A 16,439-nucleotide genomic window follows, 5' to 3' on the forward strand; every position below is an offset into this window, starting at 1 on the left:
TAAATCATTTTCGTTTTGGATTTTTTTTTTTTACTCCCGGATAGCCTGAAAGTTACTACTGCTGCTCTTCTATTCTAAAGGTGGAAAGGAAAACCAAGATCAGAAATACAAGAAAGGGGAAGGGAAGGGAAGGAAGGGAAGCAGGAGAGCAAGAGGGAAGGGAAGTGGTGAAAAACAGAGTGAAAAAAAGTAAAAAGAGTTGGAGGGAAAAAGAGAGGGCATTCGGGAGGAGCGGTGCTGCCTCAGGTCCTTCCCCGCCCTGGGGCGAAGGACCCGTTTGATGCCCGGGAAGGACTGCAGCTCCCGGTGGCTCCCGGGGGACGGAGCCGTGGCTGTCAGCCCGAGACTCCAACTCCCGGCAGGCCCTGCTGCCGGCGCGGCGTGTGACGCAACGGCCGACGCGGCACATGAGTGGCTGCCAGCCCGAGACTCCAACTCCCGGCAGGCCCTGCTGCCGGCGCGGCGTGTGACGCAACGGCCGACGCGGCCCGGCATTTTTCTCTAAATCGGCAGTAAATACAGCTGAGTAAAATTAGCTTGGTTTTCTTCCTTCTTTTGTAACTGAACTGTTTTTATTAAAAATCCTATTTGAATATGTAGAAAAAGTGGGGATGTCCTGTAATATATCGTAGCTTTTCTTGTTTACAGGGTGCTCACAAAGCATGCGTCCCTTAGAGTCCCACGGAAAGGTTCTCAGTGCGCTCTCTATCAAGGTATGTATTTACAAATAAGTGATCCGTTTAGATATTTGCCTGTGTACCTTTTCCTGTAATTCAGAGCTTGCGTTCTGTGGGTTGTATGATAAACCTGTAAAACATGTAAGAATGGTTTTGCAAGTCTGAATCGTTGAAGGCAGCAATAAGTGGATTTAGAGCCTGTTCTTGAGCAGACAAAGGGAAAAAGTGTGACTTTGATGCTGAACTTGTCATTTTTCATTTGACTTGTCTTGAATGATTTAGGAATAGAGAGAACTAGAAAAAGAGAGAAATAGAATTGATTATTGGGCACTCCTCAAATGCTCACCATGATTCAGTGTAGAGCCAAAGGGAAGGGTGATGGAAGAGAGCTCTGTGCTTTGGAAGGAAATAAATTTAAACCTGATCTCCGCACAGAGTCTCACTAACTTCTTTTGTTTTAAAATACAAAATACGATTAGGAAGTGTTGGAAGTTAGTGTTTTGGGAAAGAAACGGCAGTTCCACAGAACATTCCATTGAACAGAGGCTCTGGGAAGGATTCATGTTGTAAGTGCTGTCACTGCAATCAGTTGGTGGTTCAGCCTTGAAACGTGCGCTTGCCCTTCTATAAAGCACTGTTTTGTTTGCCTTTCAGTGCTCTGAGTCTTGATAAATTGGAGAAGAGCCCAAGAGAAATTTTTCATCCCTTGATATAAAAGGTAGGAAGTGACTTTTTTTGGTTTGGTTCTTTTTCTTTATTATTTTCTGGAAATAAAAGTAATTAAGTATAGGTACTACTGGTTTGTTTCTTCCAGTAGCAGGTGATAACAATAGTAGTAGTAATAGTAAAAATAAAAATAGAAATAATAATAATAATAGTAATGTAATACTACTTAAACTGTCTTTATCCATTGGACTGGCCATTTCAAATCAAAACTTCTAAACACAAATCAAACCATCATCCTTGTAGAATCTTTCACAGCAGTGGGCTAAAGATCCTGGTTTTGTTGACAGGATTTATTGGTTCTGGAAGAGCAAGAGGGAAGTACAAGCCTAACTACTTCTAGCTCACAGACCCGTCCAGTGAACCCAGCTTTGTGTTTTGGTGGGCTTGTGATGACTTTGAAATCAATTGCTGATTCCAGTAAAAAAAATTCATGTTTTTTTGAACGTGACAGCAGAAATAACTTTAGGCACCAACTGAATAATAATAGATCACCAGTTTAAGTTAAAAATTCATGCTAGACTATCAAAATTTAAAGGTAAATTATTATGTATTAGGTGATGGTATAAAGTGTATGTTCTAATGTGTAATGCAAAGATGCATACATACCTGAAAGTCCTTAGAGGAAACACATTTTTATGTCTGCTGTTTGACTGTTTACCATACGATATTTGGTTTTATTTCCCAGGGATCGGTGAATTTTAACTTTGGAGTCCTCTATGCTAAGGATGCTCAGCTTACAGATGGTGAAATATTCAGTAATGGTGAGGTTTTCACCTTCTCTTTAATTGCTATGCTGATCTGAATAAGAAGAAAAACAAAAGCTAGAGAAAAAAATGGATGGTTTAATATTTTTTACGCTGTTACGTTTGTTTCCTCAGTATTTGCTGCAGCTCTGCGAACCCAAGCTTTGGGTTCCTTCTGTCCCACTGGGAGTTGCCCAATTTGGTTGCATCTGGTGAAATTCACCCTGAGACCTTACAGAAGCAGCTGCAACTACGTGAGAGCCATTTGCAGTTCTCTCCAGACACCTGGAGAATGGGTGACGTTTCTGAGGATCCGGCGAGCGTGCTTCTATCAAAACTCAGTCTGTGAAATTTCTGGGGAAAAGCCTTCTGTGTCCTAAAGGGTTCAAACTCTGGTGAGGATCCAGTTATCAGGTGCTCACCTGGATGGTTCCAGCTCCCAAAGGTAACACTTGTACTCTTGCCCTGTAGTTTACATCTATTGTATTTTTGTTATTTTGCAAGATTTTTTGTCTTTGCAAAATCTTGTGCATTTCACTCTTTGGAACCTCTCAGATGGTTCTTTGGTGCAGCACCACCCCATGGGACACTTGGCTGCTGTCCTGAAGGGTTTGGTCGCTAGAATTGTAAATCCTGGAGAGTTTATAAGTCTTCTGTCCCCAGGGAGGTATCATGCTTGGTTTACTTTTGTTCTGTTGGTTAGGCGCTGCTTCTCGTTGCAAGTACGAATTTCAAACTGCCCTGTTCTTATTTTAACTGTTTTCCTGGTTCTCTCCGCATGGCAGGGAAAGACTCTCGTATCCTTGTCGTCGGGCTCGGTGCTGTCCAAGAAGACACAGAGACTACAAAAACCATAAGAAGCAAAATATGACTGCAGGGAAAAGAAGCTGGAGAGAACAGAAGGTGATATTGTTATCCTTACCCTGTATTAGAAACATCCGCTGTGCTTTGATGCTGGCAGCTGCCAGGGGCTTGTTAGCTCTTTGTAGGCAGGTGTAGGTGTTCACTTGTAGTTTTTTTCTCTGGACAAGTCAATTCAAACTTTGCTCAGCTGATATTTGCAGATTACTCTCTAGCACAGTCCAGCATGACATTTTTGAATGTTGTAAAAATACCATGTTACTTGGAAATTGCTAATGAAGAGAAGCTTTAGGGGAAAATAAGATGCCAGGGTTGGGAGATGTGAGAAGAAGTGTGTGGGGACGTTAGACTGAAGTAAAGCACACTTGAAGCTGGACTGGCACGCTGGCAGGTCCCCTATTAAACAGTAGTGCTGAGATTAGCCTGGGGGTTGCCCATTGTTTCTGTAGAAATCAATGTTTCCTGGTCTTCAGAGGTAAGCTGCTTTGAAAAGCTGGAAGGTGTAGCATGCTGACAATCCCCGTGCTTTGGATTAAAAGTAGATTTCAGAAGGGTCCTAAGCTTTTGTCTTTTCCTAGAAGTTGATGTAATCCTGTCGAGGAGTTTTTAGTTCTGTGTTGCCATGTCATCCATCAGAGCCCTGTTGTACTAATCATCATAAAAGTACAAAGCAAAAAATCAGACCCTGTCCCAACCACTTAGAGCCCAGAACACGATTTCCTCGGGCTGCCATTTGTGTGCCATCGGTACTCACCACGAATTGACCCCTCTGGCTCTGACACAGCACCTGGATGCTGACGGAAGGGGGCTGGTCACAGACCCTCGAGGTGCCTGTCCCACAGGGAGGGAGAGGACGAGGCAGTGTGGCCTGCAGGGAGGGTGTCGTCCCCAGAGAGCAGCCGGTGACTCCATGCCTGCCCGGGGCTCCAGGTGCACCCTCGGGGTGGACGCCTGCCCTCAGGTTTCCCTCTGGGCACCCGGGGAGGGAACCAGGTCCATCCGTGTGGCAGCTGCAGGGCCTGCAGGCTCTGGGCCCTGGAGCCGAGTGAGCCTGAGCTGCTGCATGCTTGCTGTGAGCTTTGGGGTGAGGGTGCATCACTGCAGGCCTGGGATGGATTGAAATGCACTGAGGAAACCAGAGGGAGGAGGGAGGGAGGGAAATGCTCTGTTAACATGTGCCAATTCTTCTGTCAGACTCATCACGGCGGGACAGAGTGAAGACTGAAAGTGTAAGAAGATGTGGAGGGAAACAGAGAATCTGACAGGAGCAGCGGACGCACGAGTGCACGAATTTTGCTTTTTGCTTGGATGTAAACTCAGGAGTTGAAAGGAATTTGGGAGTGAGAAGGGACATTTCAGAAGGAGAAGAAGAAAAAGAAGTTGTTGTTGCTGTTGCTACAGTCCTGGCAAAAGCTTTTGTTCTAGGTAATAAAAGAAGTTAGTTTAAAAAACAAAAAGGAAAAATGTAGTGTTTTTTTTTTACTTCACTATGATATTCATTGGTGGTATATGGTGTGTTGTTTTATTTCTTGGTATTATTAACTCTGTGTAAATTGTTTTTTGAGTGAAGCTGACTTTCTGGATGGGTTGGTTTGTATTTGAGGCAGGATTAATTTCCATAGGGTTCTTTCATAGATTTCTGATGGGTATTTCTGGGATTTTGGTTTTGTTTACTGTATGTATAAACCTAGAGCTTTGGTAGGGCCAGCTGGGCTGCTGGAGTTTTGGGTGTGAATTTATTAGATGGCTTTTGTTAAATGCAGTTTTTAATTTTTGAAATGTTTTTCAGTGTAGTGGTTTTAAGGTGGTTTTTAAGAATTCATTGTATTGTTTTATTTTGTTTGTAGTTGGTGTATGATAAGGGATGTGATGTGACTTCTTGAAGGCTATGGTTTTGGTGCTCCTAAGTTCTGATTTCTTTCTGGTTCGATAGTTTTTTTATGTTTATTTTTTGGGACAGGAGCATTTATATGGTGGGTTTTATAGGCAATATGTTTTTTAATTTAGGTAGTGATATTTTTTAGTATTTTAATAGTTTAGGTTTTTTATTTTCATGGTTTTAATTTTTTTTTTTTATTTTTTCAAATAACTTTGATAGATCATAGGTTATTATTTGTGTATTAGCATAAAGGTAGAGCTTTGGGGACTTTTTTTAGTAATGTTTAGGGTCAGTCGTGCAGTTTTGAGTCTAGTGAGTTGGTTTGATTTAATTTTTATTGGGTGTTTGTTTTTATTAGCAGTTGTGTCATTTTCAAGGTGTGTTTGAGTTTTTTGGGGTTTTTGAGATACTGGTTTAGGAGGAAGTTTATGATGAGCATGTGCGGAGGTTTTGGGCTACTTTATAGTGGGATTTAAAATTTATTTACAGTTAGGTTTATTTGAGTTTTTATTAGGGTTCAGTGTTGTGGGATGTTTGTTCCGTTAGTAATAGAAATAGGTTTTGTTTTGCTGTGCTGCGATGGGACGGGCGTGTGCTGCGTGCCGGTGCTGACAAAGGTACAGTATTGTTGTGGTTCTGGTGTGTCGGGTTAATGAACTTCTATGGTTTAATATAGAGATGAAAATAAAAATAAATATAAATTTAAAAATAAATATAAAATTAGAGTGGTAAACATAAATGTAGATAACAGATACATACGTAAAACTATAATATATGGTATATAATTGTAACGTATTATCACACAGATAAATGATAGTCTATTTTATATATATATACACAAAGATATATAAATATAGATTGTAAATATAAAAATATTTAAATAGAGTTAAAGTAAATTGGGGGGGTTTATTTAGGTTATAGGCTGGGGTTTTTAAATGATAGAAATAAAATATAAATTCAGATATACAAATATATATAGAAATACAAATATCTATACATATTTAATTTAAACAAATCTAAGTAAGAAAATATATATAATACAGAAAATATATATCTATGATTATATTAGAAGGTATTCTCTCTAATATATATAATATCTATTAATAAAATAAATAAAAATATCCATATGAATATCATTACAATTTTGAAAAATAAATTTACTTCCTGCATTTTAAATCTGGTTCAAATAAAGGGGTGTCCTTGGTTTTTATTTGGTTAGAGGCAGGAGTTTTATTTTAAATAATATAAGTAATATAGAAATGTGGATCTTAAGATAGAAATATATAATAAATATATAAAGAGAAATTGCTGAAGTATGAATATAAATTTATATATAAATATATGTAAGTAATATGAAGAGTTGTAGTACAGAATATAAATAACATTTTACGGGAATATAAATATAAAAATATGTAAATAAAGTTTAAAAGAAAGGGAATGTTTTGGCTTTTATTTAAGTAGAGGCAGGGGTTTTATTTTGAATATTATAAGTGTTAGAGAAGTAAAAATCTTGACGCAGAAATATTTAATCAATGTATAAAAATATGTATAAAAGTATAGAAATAACTACTCGCATCAGATGTAATATAGAATGTAAATTTATTCATAACTTGACATTGGTAAAGATAAATGTATAAGTAAGCAATAGACATTAATATACATTATTATAAATACAAATAGGAATATAAAAATCAGACATAAGGATAAAAGCTATTTAAATATTTTTTAAAAGAAAGGGTTGGGGTCTTTTTTATTATTGGGGTAGAGGCAGGGTTTTTATTTTAAATAATATGAATGTAGATATTATTGTTATCTATTTCTAAATATTGAGATATAAAATCAAGATATAAATATATATATATAAACACAAAATAGAAGTAAATATAAATAATAGGAATAGATGTAATGGAGAATACAAATAAGAGTATACATTAGTATACATTTTAAATGTAAAAGTGAATATGAACCTGGAAAATAGAACTTTAAAAAATATTTAAATACAGTTGAGAAGACTGAGGTTCTTTTTGACTTTAATGTGGGTAGAGGCAGGGGTTTTATTTTAAATAATGTAAGTGTTACAGATGGAAAAATCCTAACACAGAAAGATATAATATATATAAAAAGATCTGAATAAAAGTATATAAAAATATAAGTAATAGGAACACATATAACATAGAATATAAATTTATAAATAAATCGCTAAATATGAATGCAAAATCGATCATACATCAGTAAACATTTTAAATATAAATTTGAAAAATATTTTTTTAAAAAATTTAAATAGAGTTGAAATGAAAGGGGGTTTTATTTGCCATGTATGGGGTAGAGGCAGGGGTTTTATTTTGAGTACTGTGAGTGTTACAGAAGTAAAAATCCTAACAGAAATATATACTTACTATGTAAAAATATTTATAAAAATATACAAATAAATTTAAGTTTTAGGGATATATGCAATATGGAATAGAAATGTATTTATAAAAAGAAATGTATAAATGGACAATGTACATCAATATACATTGTAAATAGAAATGTGAATATTAACATGAAAAAATAATATATCTATTATTATATAAAAAGGTATTCTCTCCAATATATATAATATCTATAAATATAACAAATGAAAATTACAAATATAGATGTGAATAAAATTATGACAAACAAAATTATTTTTAAAATTTTAAATGTGTTTTAAAGAAAGGGGTATCTTTGCTTTTTATTTCGTTAGAGGCAGGGGTTTTATTTTAAATAATATAAGTACTATAGAAATGTAAATCAACATACAGAAATATATAATAAATATATAGAGATATAAAGATATAATACCAAACGATGAATAGAAATAGAAACCTATGTAAGTAACATGAAGAGATGCAATATATAATATAATTTTTATTATACAGTAATATAAATTCTAAATATAAATGTGAATATAAATATGAAAAATATATGATGGGGGCTCGGAGCAGCCCAGGTGTGAGCTGTGAGGATGATGGGGGCGTGGAGCAGCCCAGGTGTGAGTGTGAGGATGATGGGGGCTCGGAGCAGCCCAGGTGTGAGCTGTTAGGATGGTGGGGGCTCGGAGCAGCCCAGGTGTGAGTGTGAGGATGATGGGGGCTCGGAGCAGCCCAGGTGTGAGTGTGAGGATGATGAGGGGCCGGCTCCTGCCGGGGCGAGGCTGTTTTAGGGGGAGGCTTTGCCTCAGCTCCCTTTTGCATGGAGCTGCTGAGTGGAGGGGTTTATGGGGCGCTCCCGGCGCTGTCTCATGGAAGGACTGCGAGAGCTTCCCACAGGGTCGGGGGGAACACCTGGAGCTGCGCTTGGGTACGTGGAGCATCGCTTAAAGGAGGTGCCGAGGGACGAATCTTTGTGCCGGGGAGCAGCAGCCGAAGAGGTGAGCCCGTGTGGGTTTGGAGCGGGGAATTTTGTCCTTCCCCTTTGCAATTTCATCTTGCCAGTCCCTTCCCGGATCCCCAGGAACAAAAATGGAGCTTATGAGGACAAAAGGGATTAAGGAGAAGGAAGCAGCTCCTCTTCTTTTATTGTCTGCGTTTGACCTGAGGGGATCCCTCTTCACTTGTGGTTTTAAGGGTGTTGATTGCAGGAAAAGCTGCCTTTTCCAGGCTGTTAGGGGTATCCCTGGGGTGACAGGGAATCCCTGCGTTCTATTCTAAGGGGAATGGGAAAAGTATTCTTGTGGTATTGTGGGTTTGATTTGAAGGCAGCCACCCCATTTGCACCACCCTCGGGTTTTAAATGGAGGGGGCAGCCCTGGTGTCCCTCCTTTTCAAGGGTTTGAATGGAGGTCGAAATCGCCCTTTCCCATCAGTCGAAGGCTTTCATTTGGGGAGCGCCCCTTCTTTTCTGCTCTCCTAGGGGGTGAAATTTTAGGGGAGAACGCATTTCTTTGCCCTTGTTGAAGTGAGGTGCGCCCCGTCTGCGGTTTCGGGGTTGGCTTGCGGGAAGCCGCAGCTCCAATGCAGCGTTTGCAGGGCTGCAATGGGGCTGTGCCGCTGCATTGGAGGGCGCTCCCCGTGCCCGCGGCCCGGCCCGGAACGTTCCCGCTCGGGCAGCTGCCGGGGCGCACGGGGGATTCGGCGCGGCCGGGCCGGCCAAGGGTGGCAGGGGCGGAGCCGCGCCGGTGCGAGCCGTGCGGAGCCGAGCAGAGCAGGGCCGGGCCGGCCAAGGGCGGCAGAGGCGGCGCGGGCGCTGCTGCGCCGGCCCGGGCGGTCCTGGCCGCTCCGGGCGCGGGGCTCGGGCGCTGCCGGTAGCCCCGGGCCCGGTGCCGGCCCCGCCGGGCAGGGGCAGCGGGCGGGGCTCCCCGGGACGGCGCCGGCCCCGCGTGCCGGAGCAGCCGCCGCAGGAGCCGCTTTCCTGCCGGGAGCCGCGCTCCGTCCGGGGCCGGCAGCGAGCGCGGGGTTCGGCCGCTCCAAGTTCGGCGGTGCCGTGGCTCGGAGGCGCTTTGGAGGCGTTGATTGCATCGCTGGGTTCGGTTTGCAGCGGGTGTACGCTAAGGGATACGGTGTTCTTCCTGAGCGGCACGGTTCTCGGTGCCGGTAGGGATGATAAAGGTTCGTTTCGGATTGGGTTTTGTAGTCGGATATATATTTTTTTGGTTTTGTAGTCGGATATATATTTTTTTCTAAACATAGAAATATAAACATATTTCTATGTTTAGAAGGGCGCGCAATGGTTTTTCCGGGTCGTAGCGCGAAGCAGCGGTTCGGATTTTAATTCTGTTGCGGTGGCTTTTATTAGCGTGAGTGCGTAGTGTTTGTTTTGGGGGGCTTGAGGTAGCGTCGTGTCGTTCATAGCAGCGGGTTTTTAATCTCGATAATTGCCTGTGTGTTTATCGTCTTCCAGGGCTTTTATTTGTTTGGTTTGTTTGATTGTAGTGTATGTTTTATGGTTACGGGTAATTTGGGGGACATTGTTTATGGTTACGTTTGTCTTTAGTCTTTGTGTTTGTTTCTAGGTGGTATTTTTATTTTGATAGCTTGAGGCACTATGGGTTTATTCAGTTGGGAATAATTTTTTTGTTGCAGATTTAAGTTTATCCGGTTTTTGGTATTATTCTTGTTGTTGGTTTCTTTATTTTCTTTTTTTGGTTGTTGTTGTTGTTGTCTTTTAATGTATTTGAGTATTGTTTATCAGGGTTTATTTTGGGAACATGGGTATTTATATGGTGGGTTTTTAAAGTATTTATTTATTTGGGTAGTTAATTTCTTAGTTTTTAGTGGTTGAGATGTTTTTCCATTTTGTTAATTAGTTCAGGTTTTAAAGTTATTTTTACAGAGGATTGTTTATTCCTTGAGTTAGTGTAGAGGTAGAATTTTGTTGGGTTTTTTTTCAGTAACGTCGTTCAGGGTGAGTGGCACTGGCTTGAGTTGAGTAGATTGGTTTGACTTTTTTTTAGTACTTTTTGTAATTTGCTGTGTGTGTTTCTATAGGATTTTCTTTTATTTTGGTTCCATTTTTCTGTCGTGATGAGAATTGTTACTGAAAAGAGTGTTCTTTGTTTTTTCGCTGACACTTGTTTGGCTGTTGGAGGTATCTTGATGTTTTTGGAAGATATTGGTGGGAATTTGATGCTGTTTGTTCTGTCATTTCATCTAGGAATTGGATTTTAAATATATAATTATGACTCTAACTATATTGAAACAAAAGAAATAGATGTGTAGCAATGGGAATGAGCCAATTTTATTTTTATATATTTGGTCAATTTTTTAAAATTTAACATGTAACATAAGTCATTATATGTTACAATAAGTTATTGTAATTTTAATAGAGTATTGTGTGTGTTTATAGATATATGAATAAAGAATGTAAGTGTAAATACAACCCAAACAAAAATACAAATATATAAATGTATTGCAACTATATGCAGATATATAAAAAATTATTAATAAATTGTAAATGTAAAATAACATAAATTGATACAATATATAATACAAGTAATACTGTATATATTTTATTAAAAATATTATAGGAAATGGATATAAAATAGATTTAAATATGGATGTGATATATCTATCTATCTATATATATCTATCATTTGTTGTATATTATGATAAATATAAATATAAAAAAAAAATTAGGTAGTTTAAAATAATGGATGGTTTTGTTTTTTCTTTGCCAAAGCAGGGGTTTTAGTGTAAAAATTACAAATACAAATAATACAAAGGTAGAAATATAAGCATAGAAATATATCATAAACACATTAAAGATTTATATAAAAATTAGAAATATAAGGAAAAATAAGTATATGGTAAATATCCTTATGGTAAAGATATGGTAAATAATTAAGAAAATAATTCCCGTATATTTTTGAATAAAGTGCATATTAAATATAGTTATTAATATAATGCATCAATATAAACTATAAATATATATAAAATATCAACTATCTATAAGAAGGAATAAAAGCTCTGTGTCACGTGCAGCAGTAGAAAATTTCAGGCTCCCAGGGAATAAATATTTTTCTTTAAATCATTTTCGTTTTGGATTTTTTTTTTTTTACTCCCGGGTAGCCTGAAAGTTACTACTGCTGCTCTTCTATTCTAAAGGTGGAAAGGAAAACCAAGATCAGAAATACAAGAAAGGGGAAGGGAAGGGAAGGAAGGGAAGCAGGAGAGCAAGAGGGAAGGGAAGTGGTGAAAAACAGAGTGAAAAAAAGTAAAAAGAGTTGGAGGGAAAAAGAGAGGGCATTCGGGAGGAGCGGTGCTGCCTCAGGTCCTTCCCCGCCCTGGGGCGAAGGACCCGTTTGATGCCCGGGAAGGACTGCAGCTCCCGGTGGCTCCCGGGGGACGGAGCCGTGGCTGTCAGCCCGAGACTCCAACTCCCGGCAGGCCCTGCTGCCGGCGCGGCGTGTGACGCAACGGCCGATGCGGCACATGAGTGGCGGTCAGCCCGAGACTCCAACTCCCGGCAGGCCCTGCTGCCGGCGCGGCGTGTGACGCAACGGCCGACGCGGCCCGGCATTTTTCTCTAAATCGGCAGTATATACAGCTGAGTAAAATTAGCTTGGTTTTCTTCCTTCTTTTGTAACTGAACTGTTTTTATTAAAAATCCTATTTGAATATGTAGAAAAAGTGGGGATGTCCTGTAATATATCGTAGCTTTTCTTGTTTACAGGGTGCTCACAAAGCATGCGTCCCTTAGAGTCCCACGGAAAGGTTCTCAGTGCGCTCTCTATCAAGGTATGTATTTACAAATAAGTGATCCCTTGAGATATTTGCCTGTGTACCTTTTCCTGTAATTCAGAGCTTGCGTTCTGTGGGTTGTATGATAAACCTGTAAAACATGTAAGAATGGTTTTGCAAGTCTGAATCGTTGAAGGCAGCAATAAGTGGATTTAGAGCCTGTTCTTGAGCAGACAAAGGGAAAAAGTGTGACTTTGATGCTGAACTTGTCATTTTTCATTTGACTTGTCTTGAATGATTTAGGAATAGAGAGAACTAGAAAAAGAGAGAAATAGAATTGATTATTGGGCACTCCTCAAATGCTCACCATGATTCAGTGTAGAGCCAAAGGGAAGGGTGATGGAAGAGAGCTCTGTGCTTTGGAAGGAAATAAATTTAAACCTGATCTCCGCACAGAGTCTCACTAACTTCTTTTGTTTTAAAATACAAAATACGATTAGGAAGTGTTGGAAGTTAGTGTTTTGGGAAAGAAACGGCAGTTCCACAGAACATTCCATTGAACAGAGGCTCTGGGAAGGATTCATGTTGTAAGTGCTGTCACTGCAATCAGTTGGTGGTTCAGCCTTGAAACGTGCGCTTGCCCTTCTATAAAGCACTGTTTTGTTTGCCTTTCAGTGCTCTGAGTCTTGATAAATTGGAGAAGAGCCCAAGAGAAATTTTTCATCCCTTGATATAAAAGGTAGGAAGTGACTATTTTTGGTTTGGTTCTTTTTCTTTATTATTTTCTGGAAATAAAAGTAATTAAGTATAGGTACTACTGGTTTGTTTCTTCCAGTAGCAGGTGATAACAATAGTAGTAGTAATAGTAAAAATAAAAATAGAAATAATAATAATAATAATAGTAATGTAATACTACTTAAACTGTCTTTATCCATTGGACTGGCCATTTCAAATCAAAACTTCTAAACACAAATCAAACCATCATCCTTGTAGAATCTTTCACAGCAGTGGGCTAAAGATCCTGGTTTTGTTGACAGGATTTATTGGTTCTGGAAGAGCAAGAGGGAAGTACAAGCCTAACTACTTCTAGCTCACAGACCCGTCCAGTGAACCCAGCTTTGTGTTTTGGTGGGCTTGTGATGACTTTGAAATCAATTGCTCATGCCAGTAAAAAAACTTGATGTTTTTTTGAACGTGACAGCAGAAATAACTTTAGGCACCAACTGAATAATAATAGATCACCAGTTTAAGTTAAAAATTCATGCTAGACTATCAAAATTTAAAGGTAAATTATTATGTATTAGGTGATGGTATAAAGTGTATGTTCTAATGTGTAATGCAAAGATGCATACATACCTGAAAGTCCTTAGAGGAAACAAATTTTTATGTCTGCTGTTTGACTGTTTACCATACGATATTTGGTTTTATTTCCCAGGGATCGGTGAATTTTAACTTTGGAGTCCTCTATGCTAAGGATGCTCAGCTTACAGATGGTGAAATATTCAGTAATGGTGAGGTTTTCACCTTCTCTTTAATTGCTATGCTGATCTGAATAAGAAGAAAAACAAAAGCAAGAGAAAAAAATGGATGGTTTATTATTTTTTACGCTGTTACGTTTGTTTCCTCAGTATTTGCTGCAGCTCTGCGAACCCAAGCTTTGGGTTCCTTCTGTCCCACTGGGAGTTGCCCAATTTGGTTGCATCTGGTGAAATTCACCCTGAGACCTTACAGAAGCAGCTGCAACTACGTGAGAGCCATTTGCAGTTCTCTCCAGACACCTGGAGAATGGGTGACGTTTCTGAGGATCCGGCGAGCGTGCTTCTATCAAAACTCAGTCTGTGAAATTTCTGGGGAAAACCCTTCTGTGTCCTAAAGGGTTCAAACTCTGGTGAGGATCCAGTTATCAGGTGCTCACCTGGATGGTTCCAGCTCCCAAAGGTAACACTTGTACTCTTGCCCTGTAGTTTACATCTATTGTATTTTTGTTATTTTGCAAGATTTTTTGTCTTTGCAAAATCTTGTGCATTTCACTCTTTGGAACCTCTCAGATGGTTCTTTGGTGCAGCACCACCCCATGGGACACTTGGCTGCTGTCCTGAAGGGTTTGGTCGCTAGAATTGTAAATCCTGGAGAGTTTATAAGTCTTCTGTCCCCAGGGAGGTATCATGCTTGGTTTACTTTTGTTCTGTTGGTTAGGCGCTGCTTCTCGTTGCAAGTACGAATTTCAAACTGCCCTGTTCTTATTTTAACTGTTTTCCTGGTTCTCTCCGCATGGCAGGGAAAGACTCTCGTATCCTTGTCGTCGGGCTCGGTGCTGTCCAAGAAGACACAGAGACTACAAAAACCATAAGAAGCAAAATATGACTGCAGGGAAAAGAAGCTGGAGAGAACAGAAGGTGATATTGTTATCCTTACCCTGTATTAGAAACATCCGCTGTGCTTTGATGCTGGCAGCTGCCAGGGGCTTGTTAGCTCTTTGTAGGCAGGTGTAGGTATTCACTTGTAGTTTTTTTCTCTGGACAAGTCAATTCAAACTTTGCTCAGCTGATATTTGCAGATTACTCTCTAGCACAGTCCAGCATGACATTTTTGAATGTTGTAAAAATACCATGTTACTTGGAAATTGCTAATGAAGAGAAGCTTTAGGGGAAAATAAGATGCCAGGGTTGGGAGATGTGAGAAGAAGTGTGTGGGGACGTTAGACTGAAGTAAAGCACACTTGAAGCTGGACTGGCACGCTGGCAGGTCCCCTATTAAACAGTAGTGCTGAGATTAGCCTGGGGGTTGCCCATTGTTTCTGTAGAAATCAATGTTTCCTGGTCTTCAGAGGTAAGCTGCTTTGAAAAGCTGGAAGGTGTAGCATGCTGACAATCCCCGTGCTTTGGATTAAAAGTAGATTTCAGAAGGGTCCTAAGCTTTTGTCTTTTCCTAGAAGTTGATGTAATCCTGTTGAGGAGTTTTTAGTTCTGTGTTGCCATGTCATCCATCAGAGCCCTGTTGTACTAATCATCATAAAAGTACAAAGCAAAAAATCAGACCCTGTCCCAACCACTTAGAGCCCAGAACACGATTTCCTCGGGCTGCCATTTGTGTGCCATCGGTACTCACCACGAATTGACCCCTCTGGCTCTGACACAGCACCTGGATGCTGACGGAAGGGGGCTGGTCACAGACCCTCAAGGTGCCTGTCCCACAGGGAGGGAGAGGACGAGGCAGTGTGGCCTGCAAGGAGGGTGTCGTCCCCAGAGAGCAGCCGGTGACTCCATGCCTGCCCGGGGCTCCGGGTGCACCCTCGGGGTGGACGCCTGCCCTCAGGTTTCCCTCTGGGCACCCGGGGAGGGAACCAGGTCCATCCGTGTGGCAGCTGCAGGGCCTGCAGGCTCTGGGCCCTGGAGCCCAGTGAGCCTGAGCTGCTGCATGCTTGCTGTGAGCTTTGGGGTGAGGGTGCATCACTGCAGGCCTGGGATGGATTGAAATGCACTGAGGAAACCAGAGGGAGGAGGGAGGGAGGGAAATGCTCTGTTAACATGTGCCAATTCTTCTGTCAGACTCATCACGGCGGGACAGCGTGAAGACTGAAATTGTAAGAAGATGTGGAGGGAAACAGAGAATCTGACAGGAGCAGCGGACGCACAAGTGCACGAATTTTGCTTTTTGCTTGGATGTAAACGCAGGAGTTGAAAGGAATTTGGCAGTGAGAAGGGACATTTCAGAAGGAGAAGAAGAAAAAGAAGTTGTTGTTGCTGTTGCTACAGTCCTGGCAAAAGCTTTTGTTCTAGGTAATAAAAGAAGTTAGTTTAAAAAACAAAAAGGAAAAATGTAGTGTTTTTTTTTACTTCACTATGATATTCATTGGTGGTATATGGTGTGTTGTTTTATTTCTTGGTATTATTAACTCTGTGTAAATTGTTTTTTGAGTGAAGCTGACTTTCTGGATGGGTTGGTTTGTATTTGAGGCAGGATTAATTTCCATAGGGTTCTTTCATAGATTTCTGATGGGTATTACTGGGATTTTGGTTTTGTTTACTGTATGTATAAACCTAGAGCTTTGGTAGGGCCAGCTGGTCTGCTGGAGTTTTGGGTGTGAATTTATTAGATGGCTTTTGTTAAATGCAGTTTTTAATTTTTGAAATGTTTTTCAGTGTAGTGGTTTTAAGGTGGTTTTTAAGAATTCAATGTATTGTTTTATTTTGTTTGCAGTTGGTGTATGATAAGGGATGTGGTGTGACTTCTTGAAGGCTATGGTTTTGGTGTTCCTAAGTTCTGATTTCTTTCTGGTTCGATAGTTTTTTTTATTTTTATTTTTTGGGACAGGAGCATTTATATGGTGGGTTTTATAGGCAATATGTTTTTTAATTTAGGTAGTGATATTTTTTAGTATTTTAATAGTTTAGGTTTTTTTTTTTCATGGTTT

General features: G+C 40.0%; 1 long non-coding RNA gene across 1 annotated transcript; it reads left to right on the plus strand.

Annotated features, from left to right (window-relative positions):
* The first annotated feature begins 470 nt into the window (after positions 1-470).
* LOC134420381 (uncharacterized) lies at positions 471-15,787 on the plus strand. Its single transcript, XR_010028328.1, has 12 exons — positions 471-713; positions 1,332-1,395; positions 2,089-2,164; positions 2,282-2,591; positions 2,932-3,049; positions 4,202-4,432; positions 12,018-12,082; positions 12,701-12,764; positions 13,461-13,536; positions 13,654-13,963; positions 14,304-14,421; positions 15,574-15,787. It is a non-coding gene; the product is annotated as an uncharacterized LOC134420381 (long non-coding RNA).
* The last annotated feature ends 652 nt before the right edge of the window (positions 15,788-16,439 follow it).

The sequence above is a fragment of the Melospiza melodia genome, chromosome 6 (genome assembly GCF_035770615.1).
Source record: "Melospiza melodia melodia isolate bMelMel2 chromosome 6, bMelMel2.pri, whole genome shotgun sequence".
Lineage (NCBI taxonomy): Eukaryota > Metazoa > Chordata > Aves > Passeriformes > Passerellidae > Melospiza > Melospiza melodia.